A 10,720-nucleotide genomic window follows, 5' to 3' on the forward strand; every position below is an offset into this window, starting at 1 on the left:
CTATTTTTTTATGCTTTATTTTTATCACTTTTAAGGAGAGAAGAAAAATAAATAAATAAATAAATAAGTAAATAAAAATAAAACAAGGGGGGGGGGGGGGGGGGGGAATACAAGAAGTAGGTAAAAAAAAAAAAAATTAAGTAAATAATACAATAAAACACCAGAACTTAAATGAACGGTTGACAGGTCACATATTTCCTTACAGGTCACATGAACAGATTGAAGGATTCGGATTTCTGCTTTCCAATTCGTCTCATCATGGACCACCGTTTATCCTTTTCATCATCCTGTTTCTTAGTATTTAACTGTGAATTGATTTTAACTAATGACTAAGTTAAAACTGCTTACTGCAAGAATGTTCTATGTCCTTGTTTCTCTTTTTGCCTGTCTATTTTAACTTTGTTTTCAGGAGACACACAGACCAGGTCATAGGTCATGGAGACCTCTCTCTCTCTCTCTCTCTATCTGTTCCTATGACTAGAGGTCCAATACAGAGGAGAAGAAGACACCTGTTTTATTGTCCTGATATATTGCCTATAATATTATAGCTGTTTGATTGATCTGTTTTTGAGTATAATTAATTTTAATGTAATTCCTTTCTGTGTGGAGATAGACTGTGTGGAGTAAAGATATTGCAGCAGACTGTTGATGGAAACAGTCTTGAACCAGCCTGATAACACAGCTGAACGTACAAGAAACATCCTTGAGTCTTTCACACAGATGGTCTTTTGTGTCTATTGTGTTCCTGGTTTAGCTTTGTACAGGTCGGAGACCAGCTCCTAATAACTTAAGGCGACCTCACCTCTAGGCATCAGGTCGCCATCCATATCTGGAGACAGATACAAGGCTTTCTTTGACGCACACACTAAGGCCATCCATATCTGGAAGTAGATACTATGTTTCTTTGACGCATGTATTTAGAATTGTCTATTTCTGTTGTAACCAATGAGAACTGTGTCTACCTGGATCCCACCCTTTCTGGACTTGTGTAAAGAGTATAATTGTTCGATTGTTGAAACTGTAAGGAGAGCGGCCTAGGAACTCATTGAGAGTGTTGAAGCTGGCTTCTGCGAATGAAACTGCAAACTATCTTCAGTAAACTTCATTTATTTTTTTTAAATCTCTGACTCCGGCTCTTCTTCATCTACCAGACTGGTCATTCTTTGGGTTAAACTGTAAATTATCCCTACAGTTTTGGTGGAGGACGCGTGGCACTTGTTTACTGGTAACACCATTGATCAATCAACAAAATGAAGGTAGGAAGATTTAAAAATTATAGACTAGGGATTGTCTGTGAAGTAGTGGGTAGTAACGGAACGTTTTTGGTTCTCATTTAGACGTAAATGAAAGGCGCCGGTGGATTCACAGAATTTTGTGGTAGATTGCTGTGGAATCCCTTAGCGAGCTGGTGCATTTTGTGGTACACCTATAGCGATACTGATAAGTGTAACAGTAGTTGAGAGGTGTACCTTCTCCTTCACCCGGAGTTAGGGTACTCATTTGATGGGTGTTTAGGAGGCTTTTGGGACATTCTCGGGCATAAAACCTGGACTGGTTTTCTATTTAGTAGTGGACTAAATTAACCCGAGATTGTAATTGAGTTCCACCACTGCTATCTAACTGCATCACAGACAAAAGGCATGCCATAAGAATAGTGTAGGTCAGATTATTAGGGAAAGAAATAATTGAATAAAAATAACATTATAATAGGGATCCATTAGATAGTAGTGGCCACAAAAGTCAGACAAGATACCTAGAAATATCAGGGTGAGGTTGATTGACCAATGATGCACCAGGAGCAATCCCGAGAAAATTATGACCCTAACTGGATTGGACCGGTCTGGACAGTTTGTACATCTTGGGATGGTTTGCAGATTCATCAAGCAGAAGCCAAGCGCTGTTGGTAAGATTGCCCTCTCAATTTCTTGTTGCTTTTGGTGTTGAACTCTGATATAAAAAGAAATAGATGAGAGCAGAATGTAGTAAATGGCTCAGCTAAGCTCTCAGGTATAAAATTATTTTAGAACGGATTTTAAGAAAAAAAAAAGTATTCCTTTGGAATTTAATTGTCATTGAAAAGCTAAAATCTAAATATTGAGGGGCTAGTAGCAAAAACTAAGCACAGAAATTGACAGTAACATTATGGGAATAAAGAATAGCTTATGTTTTGTCTTAGAAGATAAGATTCTGTGTGACTGCACTGCTATCTTGGTTTAGCCCTCACCATGACTTTTGACTGAGTTTTGGCTGTAAAAGTAACAGAGACATGTCTGAATAAAAATGTGCCATGTAAGTCTGTGCAAACAAGCAGCTTTATGGTTGGATATATATATATTTTTTTAATAATATATATGTAACATAAATGGGGGTTTCAAATAATACTTTGATGGATGCAGTTAACCCCTGAAAGATCTAAAACTATTGTTGACTGTAACAGCATTACTTTGAAAATGCATGTCAACTCTGTTTTATGATAGATATTACAATGAAATTATGTTTTTGAAGTTAATGTTATGTTTAATGTATGTTTAAATTTAGTAAACATGCATTTTCATTCTGGATTGCTCAAAACTCTCTTTCTCTCTCATTAGATGTCAGCTTAGAGCTGCTATCTGCCTGTTCCATAACAATTGATAAGCACAGTGCTCAGTTGGAAATCACAAAACACAGATGTAAAGGAAATGTTAGAATGAATACAGAAATTCTACATATCAATTTGTATACACTAATAGAGGTATTAGTAATTAAAAATCAAAGTTAACAAATAAGAGATTGCAAAATGCTTTTGTTTGTTTTCCTAGTGATGGGTTGCGGCTGGAAAGGGCACCAGCTGCATAAAAACGTGCTGGATAGGTTGGCAGTTCATTCCGCTGTGGCGACCCCAGATTAATAAAGGTACTAAGTGAACAGAGAAATGAATGAATGAAAATGCTTTTTTTAAAGCATCTTGAAAAACACTAATATACCGGCTGAGCTATAGAGACAATTAATTTGAACAGTTGTTATTACTGTTTGGAAATTTATTGTCTTGTCTTCAGTGGTTTATTACTGTTTGTAACTTTTGTCTTATCTTTAGTCTCCACTATCACATACAGGGCCTGATGGCTATACTGAGGTAGTAGACCCTGACACTGAATGGATCAGGGTGATATCTAAACTCCCTGAATAATCTCAGCTTGATATTCAGTTGATTTAAGTGTTTGATTAACCTGTCTCAATGTTTAAATTCTAGTAGTTAGTCTCAATGGCTTTCATGGTTCTTGACTGCGCTTTCCCAAGTTTGCAGAAAATTCTGAATCAAGGAGGAAGCCTGCACAGGAGCTTGCAGTGTGAGTGGCAGTTGACCGGTGGGCACGAAGGGGGGTTCCCTAAGACGGGTAAGAAAAGGGGGATGTTTAATGTGAAAGATGGTGCTGGACTGGGGTGATGCTCTATCGGCCTAAAGCATCCTTAGAGGGGAACTGTTTGAAGTTACAGTAGTCTGCCTCAGTGGCCCCGTCCAGACCTGATCACGAGAATCCTGCCTTTATTGAGGACATGTCAGTCCTTGTGACAAGCATCAACGGACTATGCCAGGGTATGATACCCTGAAGGAGATGATTAATAAAAAGATAATGGCAATGGGCTTTCAAGAACCATTGGAGACAGTAAAGTTTCTTAAAATTTTACCAATATCAATGTGGTTGGCTGCTTTAACAGCACTGGATATTTTATATGTCTGAATTTTAAGAATGCTGAATTCCTGAATGTGAAGCTGAGATTATTTTTAACTGATGTGTCTGATTTTTCATAGTATTTTACTGATGCAGGTCCTTATTCATGGCAAAGGACATTTTCGAGATGGTGTTGGCTAAAGATAAAGACTGGCTGTGAGATGGTTTGGATAACACAGCTGAATGGAATTAAGCAGTTAAGGTAAAATAATTACAAGAAATTCTCTTAGTCTTTAAATAGTTCCAACTGAGTTTTGAGAGATAAAAACTTTTGACATTTGGAACGTTGGTGAATGATTAAAGATTCTGAATTGTAATAATTTTAATGTTATAGTCTAAGACTATAGAAAAATCATGTGCATGAAACAGAGAGACAGAGACTATTTGAGTGAAGCCATGAGTTGTGTTGTGTTTTGTTTCTGTTATCGACTTGCTTAGCAACGATATTAAGAACACAAAATGCACCAGCTGATTGTCTCAGAAAAGACATTGATTATGAACGGAAACTTTGAAACTTGATAAAAGATCATGTAAATCCAGTTGAAACTGGACAGAGAATTTTAAGAATAAATTTGTGCGAGTTCAACACCTAAAGCAAACTTAGTGATGAGCTGTCACAATATTCATATCTATGGTACAATAATGCTTATTGTCCTGAGGGAATGATTTGTCCCTGTTGTATGAATATTGTCACTAACCTCTGGAATAAGTGTTATATTATTACAGATTGTATAAGCGAAATGCCAGACATTACAGAAGTCAATAATGCTGAGTGAATCTGATGAAAAGATGATGCAGACCATGAGATGAGCTTTAAATGGATGGGTTATCCAGCTCTGTTTGCAATCGTTAATAATTACCTCTTTTCCTGGTTCAGATTACTCTCTGGAATAATAATAATAAAATAATAATAATTTTATTAGCTTATAGCTGTGAAATTAAAGACTGCCATGCATATAATGTTACAAACACATGTCTAAATTTACTGAGAATGGAAAGGTTAATTACAGTTAATTCTTTTCTATCTGAATGTTTTAGGTAAATATTTTAGACTTGATGGCATTTAAATAGTGACAAAGGCTGAATCACTAAACAAATTGTGCAGAAAGCATCCTCACTCTAGCATAGGAAAAATACACAGAGAATTGAGTTGAAGTCATTTGTGTTAAAGGCAAATGCTGCAGTAAATCACTCTCTGTCTATGTGTGTGTGTGTCCTCAAGTGCAGAGGAACATAATTGTTTGGATGTTGTGTAGAACAGAGAGATAAAGTTGAATGAAAGTGTTTGAATCTGATGGTTAAATAGCTGATGTAAGAATTCAGAAAGAAGTATTTATACTGCTGCAGTGAAAATGAACATTTTAATAAACAGAAATGCAGCGTCAACTTTAACAGCATTTTGAAGCAGTCAAGTCAACTCAAGTCAATATTATTATTTTGAATACTGACAAGTTGTACAGAAACTTAGACTGTCTTTAAATGAAAATTTAGTAGTCCATATCCAAGCAAGAGTCTTGATTATATGTGGTAAAAGAGTTGTTAAATCAGTCTGCTCTTGTTCAATTGGTAATGCTTTCAAACAGGTTTCACTGTCAAATGACATGTATGAAAGATTTTCAAATAATCAAAAGTTTGAGCAAATAGCTAACCTGTGAGCATTTCTCATTGACCAGACAGTAAGAATTGAATGAATTTTATACAAGGTGTCTGCTTCTGATTATGTTGAATGGTTTAGTCAGGAAAGTAATATGGTACAAATGACAAGTTGAGAAGATAATTATAAGGTTTAGTCTTATTTCTGTTAAAAGATGCTTGAGTTTGACAGACTTATGTTTAATCTTTGTTGAATTAGACTAAAATTTTGTTAAACCCCTATAATGTGGGAACAAAAGAAATGGATTCATAATCCCTCTTATTGCATGTTAATGAATTGGAATAATAGTTTGTAAAACCATTCCATCTTTCTTGGTCTCTAGGTAACAGGTTATATCTATATCTAGTCTCTTTGAGGTGACTGAGGGTCTGGCTCAATGTCAGGAGTGCAGTAACAGTGTTTATTCATTTAGCCCGGCTTCCAGAGAGTGGATTTGATATTAGTTTGTTAACTGTGAAGGTGATTTTGGCTCATTTATGGCCAGGACAAGGGTGCTTGTACACTTCCTATCAATGATACAGAGGAATGTGTTGCATCACTACAATCACATTATTATTTGAATGAAAAGATATTTTAAGTGGACTTGACTGACATGGAGTTCAGCGAGGTGATAATTAAACATGGTAATGGTGCTGAATTGGACTACTGTGCTGTTGGCATGTTTAATGTGTGTTAATGTAAAAATGTTTCATTATTCTAATTTGAAGTTACAGAACACGCTGATGAATGTTTTAAAACTGGTGAAGATAAAGATGTTTTGCAGGTCATGAATTTGAATCCTGAGTGGCTTAGGTCGAATGGATGACCTTTTGTGTCTGATCAGAGAATCTCTGAGCCTTAGAATTGGCCTGTATGTTTGGATTTAGAGTTGGAGCAAGCTGTAGATGCATCAGAGGAAGTATCGATGGAAATTATGAGTTGTTTACTTCTGGAGGACTTTTAGGGCTTGCACATTTGTGTTCACATTCTGGACTTTAGTCTGCTGTTTTTTTTTGTATGTTTTCACTTCAGCTTGCAGGACCCTTAATCCCACAGATGATGAGAAACGTGAACTCATTTTGTGGGTGGAGAGTGGAAGAGCCCTTAGCTTGGGGACTGGAATTTTTAGGTTCCAGCTTGTCTAAGAAGGGGCGAAGAAACTCTGTTTTCTTATTAAGGGAGCACGAGTCATCACTTTCACTCTCCTTAGTGACCTCACTGGTTGACCGGAAGTGGAGTTTGGACTCCATTCTGGTCAAAAGGGGCGACTGAAGGATTCAAATTTCTGCTTTCCAATCCGTCTCATCATGGACCAACGTTTATCCTTTTCATCATCCTGTTTCTCAGTATTTAACTGTGAATCGATTTTAATTAATAAGTTAACACATTGCTTAATATAAGAATGTTCAGTGCATTTGCCTGTCTCTTTATACCTATTTTCAGAAGCACCCAAACTAGGTCAGAGGTCATGGAGACCTTGAGAGGAACTGAGGGCTGAGGAGTGGAAGCAGCTGTTTCTATTGTTATTTCTACGAGTTAATATTGTCTAAAGTGATTTTGCTATTTTTTACGGTTAATTCTTTTAAAGTGATTCTACTTTTTATTCAAGATAGACTTTGTGTGGTAAGAATATAACTGTCTGAATGTAGATTATACCAGTTTTTAACCAGTTTTGATAAAGACGGCTAAAAATACACTCAGCCTTGGATAAGAAACAGATTATACTTTATGTGTGTGTGTTCTATTTGATTGTTGATCCATTTCACAGGTCTGGAGTCAGCTCTAATCAGTCTAAAGGATGTCTGACGTTTATGTTTAGATATTGTTCAGAATTGTATGCACGAACCTCACGTGGAAATGTTCCTAGTCTATCTGTGTTTTAATCAAATTATGTTAGAACACCTATATGTATGACGCAGTTAATGACGTTATGTGAGAGTATAGTTGTTATTGATTGGTAATTGTAAGCAGAGCGGCAAAGCTGGCTTCTGCGGATGAAACTGCAAACTATCTTCAGTAAACTTGATTTATTTATTTAAATCTCTGACTCCGGCTCTTCTTCATCTACCAGACTGGTTATTCTTTGGGTTAAACTGTAAACTATCCCTTCAGTTTGAATCCCACTTCTGACAAACCGAGCCTGCGGCAGTGCGCTCAGGCTGAAGTCTTTAACTCTCTGCCCCCATGTCCGAAAGATACAGTAACACTGACAAAGTGCTGCATCACGCGGGCTTTAATGCAAGTGCACTGAAAGGGGATCAAAAGAATTGTCCTGGGATGGTGTTGCTTTTTAAGGTTTGCAGGGCATTTTTTTGTCAAATCCTCGTACAACGTCAAGTCATGACATTTGACAGATCCATGCCCTTGTATCGTGGATTATCCAGTGAGCAGAGAGCCAATTGAGAATGTGCGTAAAAGCAAATCTGAATGTTTCCGCCCAGTTTCTAACAGGAGACCCTTCGCTTGTAAAGCCATCGTGATAACCACAGGAGCCTCCGGTTAGGGTGAGAGCACTGTCTTGTGGTGCCAGCGCAGAGAGACGGAAAGTCACTTTCCACAATGTTTTCATTCAATGTTCTACGCTGGTGGAATCACCTTCCCATTCCCACTCGGATTACGGATACACTGGTGTCCTTCAAACGACAGCTAACACCCATCTCTTCAGAGTACACCCGAACCCCGGTGAATATCCCTCTCTCTAAAGAAAACGAAACTCCTACTCCAGCACTAAATTCTCTGAGCACAAACAAATTACTTGGAATAAATAGCCCTTTTTCGTATGCATTGCCTCGTCTTGTTGAATACCTCCACTATTGTATGTCGCTTTGGACAAAAGTGTCCGCTAATTGTATGCTTCCGCCCAGTTTCGAACAGGAGACCTTTAGCGTGTAATGCAAACATGATAAACACTACACTATGGAAACCAATAGGCCCGTGCTGCTTCAAGTATTTATAGTCTTTTTTTATAGAGCTGTCTTGTAGGGTCTGCACCGTGAAGGACCAGCAAACGCACTGGCCACCTGCTCATGCACAACACAAAGCTAATAGAAATCAGATTCTACGCAAGTTTGCGACACCGCGAGGGGAGGTAAACACTGAGTTGAATTTAAACTTCTAGCCTCACACCGCTCTGCAGAAAGAATGTTTTCAGTGAACGTCAGTACTCAACAGAAGCATGATTTGACTATTGTCATAAAAGCCAGAGGTTGTTTCCGCCCAGTTTCGAACTGGGGACCTTTCGCGTGTGGGGCGAACGTGATAACCACTACACTACGGAAACCTTCAGGCAAATCAAGCAGATAACCCTTTTTGATTGGGTGCCTGTCGACGATCATTGCTGGTGCGGCAGTGGATGCTATTATTTTCTCGCCAAAGAAACCGAGGACCTTTCACGTGTTAGGCGAACGTGATGACCACTACACTACAGAAACCCCACAAGTGCTTTCACCAGCGAAGTTAGGCCTGCAAGGATAAAACAAGGCGTACGCGTTGGTCAATCGAGCGGACAAAGCCAACTCAGCGTGACAAGCTCCCTGCAGGTATTAGGGCCAATTTACAATCCGGGCCCGACACAGCTGTACAGGTCCTTGCGAAATGTCCCCTTTCGTCACATTTGAAGCACCTGAATTCTGGGCGTTCCTTCATCACATTTTCTGAGCTCATGCATAGTCGACAGGTTTTTACCTGATTGGTGTGCCGTCTCGATTTTGGTACTGTAAGGTAAGGAGACCATCTCTTCCGGAAATCTGTTTTTTACAAACCTTGTTCCATCTTCTATGTTTGTGCCAGGATACAATCTTCTTTTAATTTTAGATATGGGGAAAACTCCCCATCTCTCTAGCTTGCTTAAAATTTCTTCATCTGCTAGGTAAACAGGCAGATGCTTGAACGAAACAACATAGTCTCTGTTTTGTAACCTCCGTACTTCAGATTTCACTCCTTTAATTGTCAATCCATTGTCTATTAAAATTTCGGTGTCATCTTCAGTCTCCATTGTTACTTCATACTCCCTTTGTTTGTTTGGGTCTCACCGCCAGAATTCTTCCTTCTCCAATCAGCTCCGTGACTGCTTTGGTTATATCAAATCTTCTTGCATCTTTTACATTTTCTACTTCTACAGTTACTGTTGCTTCCTTTGTGCATACTCTTCTTTGTACCTCTTGCTTATCCTTACCTTTCTCACCTCTTCGTTGGCCGGGCTCTTCATTTTATTTATCTCTTTGTCTCTTGTCAAGTCAATTTTCTTTAACTCTTCATCTATTATCCAGCCCATTTTCTTTATCCTTTCTTGCAAGTCCCTCCATTTCCATGTCGTTGCCGGGGAATCTGTCCATGATTAAAAATAAAACACACTACATAACCACCCTTCAGTCAGCAAAATGCTGCTGTTAGGTGGTTTTTAAAGAAAAAAAGAAAACAAACAAACAAAAACACTCAAGGTCAATAAACAAAAAGGTAGACAAACAAAATGGGGAGAGCCTTTCTCTCCTTACTGCTGCCAACTCACTTGTTTGCTCTATAGCCCCCTCAGGGTGGTGTGGCCGTAAGCAATGACAGCTGTCAAGTGTTGCCTATTGAAACTAGGCGCAGCCCCAGGAGGCGAGCACAGCTTAGCTGCCTGCAGCGCAAATGAGCTGGACAGCCGGAGCTGGGCAAGCTGTGAAGCACCAGATTCCATGTCACGGTACTTCGGTGTGGCTCCCAGGAGACAGCTCCTGCCAAGTTTGCATGTCAGGATGGCCGAGCGGTCTAAGGCGCTGCGTTCAGGTCGCAGTCTTCCCTGGAGGCGTGGGTTTGAATCCCACTTCTGACAAACCGAGCCTGCGGCAGTGCGCTCAGGCTGAAGTCTTTAACTCTCTGCCCCCATGTCCGAATGATACAGTAACACTGACTAAGTGCCGCATCACGCTACAATCCCACAGAAAAACACATGTGGGCCCCATGTGGGGTAGCCCATGCAGGCCCCTAAAATATTTTTCCCTTTGGGTCCCACATGGGTTTTTCTGTGGGCAAGCCCACAGTGGGCTTGCCCACAGAAAAACCCATGTGGGCCCCAATGGGTCAGCCCATGTGGGGCCCAATGGATTTTGCCCTTTGGGGCCCTAATGTTGGTTTTCTGTGGGCAATCCCACAGTGGGCTTGCCCACAGAAAAACACATGTGGGCCACATATAGGTCAGCCCAAGCGGGGCCCAATGGATTTTCCCTTTGTGGCCCTAACTTGTATTTCGTGGGTAAATATAAGTTAAATTTTATATTTAGCTTGTATATAAAAATTACAATAAATCATTTTCATTTTGGTCAAAATAGTGTGAAGGACAAAAACTGCCTTGCTGCTGAGAGAAAATCATCCAGAAATTATAGTGTGGACCCTA

General features: G+C 39.3%; 2 protein-coding genes and 2 non-coding genes across 6 annotated transcripts in view; 2 read left to right on the forward strand and 2 right to left on the reverse strand.

Annotated features, from left to right (window-relative positions):
- The window catches only part of LOC137487288 (uncharacterized), a 371,338-nt gene that overhangs the window by 82,252 nt on the left and 278,366 nt on the right, over nt 1–10,720 (forward strand). The gene's annotated exons all lie outside the window — the stretch shown is intronic.
- The window catches only part of znf1069 (zinc finger protein 1069), a 616,019-nt gene that overhangs the window by 23,294 nt on the left and 582,005 nt on the right, over nt 1–10,720 (reverse strand). The gene's annotated exons all lie outside the window — the stretch shown is intronic.
- trnav-cac (transfer RNA valine (anticodon CAC)) lies at nt 8,554–8,626 on the reverse strand. The gene has a single exon. It is a non-coding gene; the product is annotated as a tRNA-Val (tRNA).
- Nucleotides 10,077–10,159, forward strand: trnal-cag (transfer RNA leucine (anticodon CAG)). Its single transcript has one exon. It is a non-coding gene; the product is annotated as a tRNA-Leu (tRNA).

The sequence above is a fragment of the Danio rerio genome, chromosome 4, assembly GCF_049306965.1.
Source record: "Danio rerio strain Tuebingen ecotype United States chromosome 4, GRCz12tu, whole genome shotgun sequence".
Classification (NCBI taxonomy): domain Eukaryota; kingdom Metazoa; phylum Chordata; class Actinopteri; order Cypriniformes; family Danionidae; genus Danio; species Danio rerio.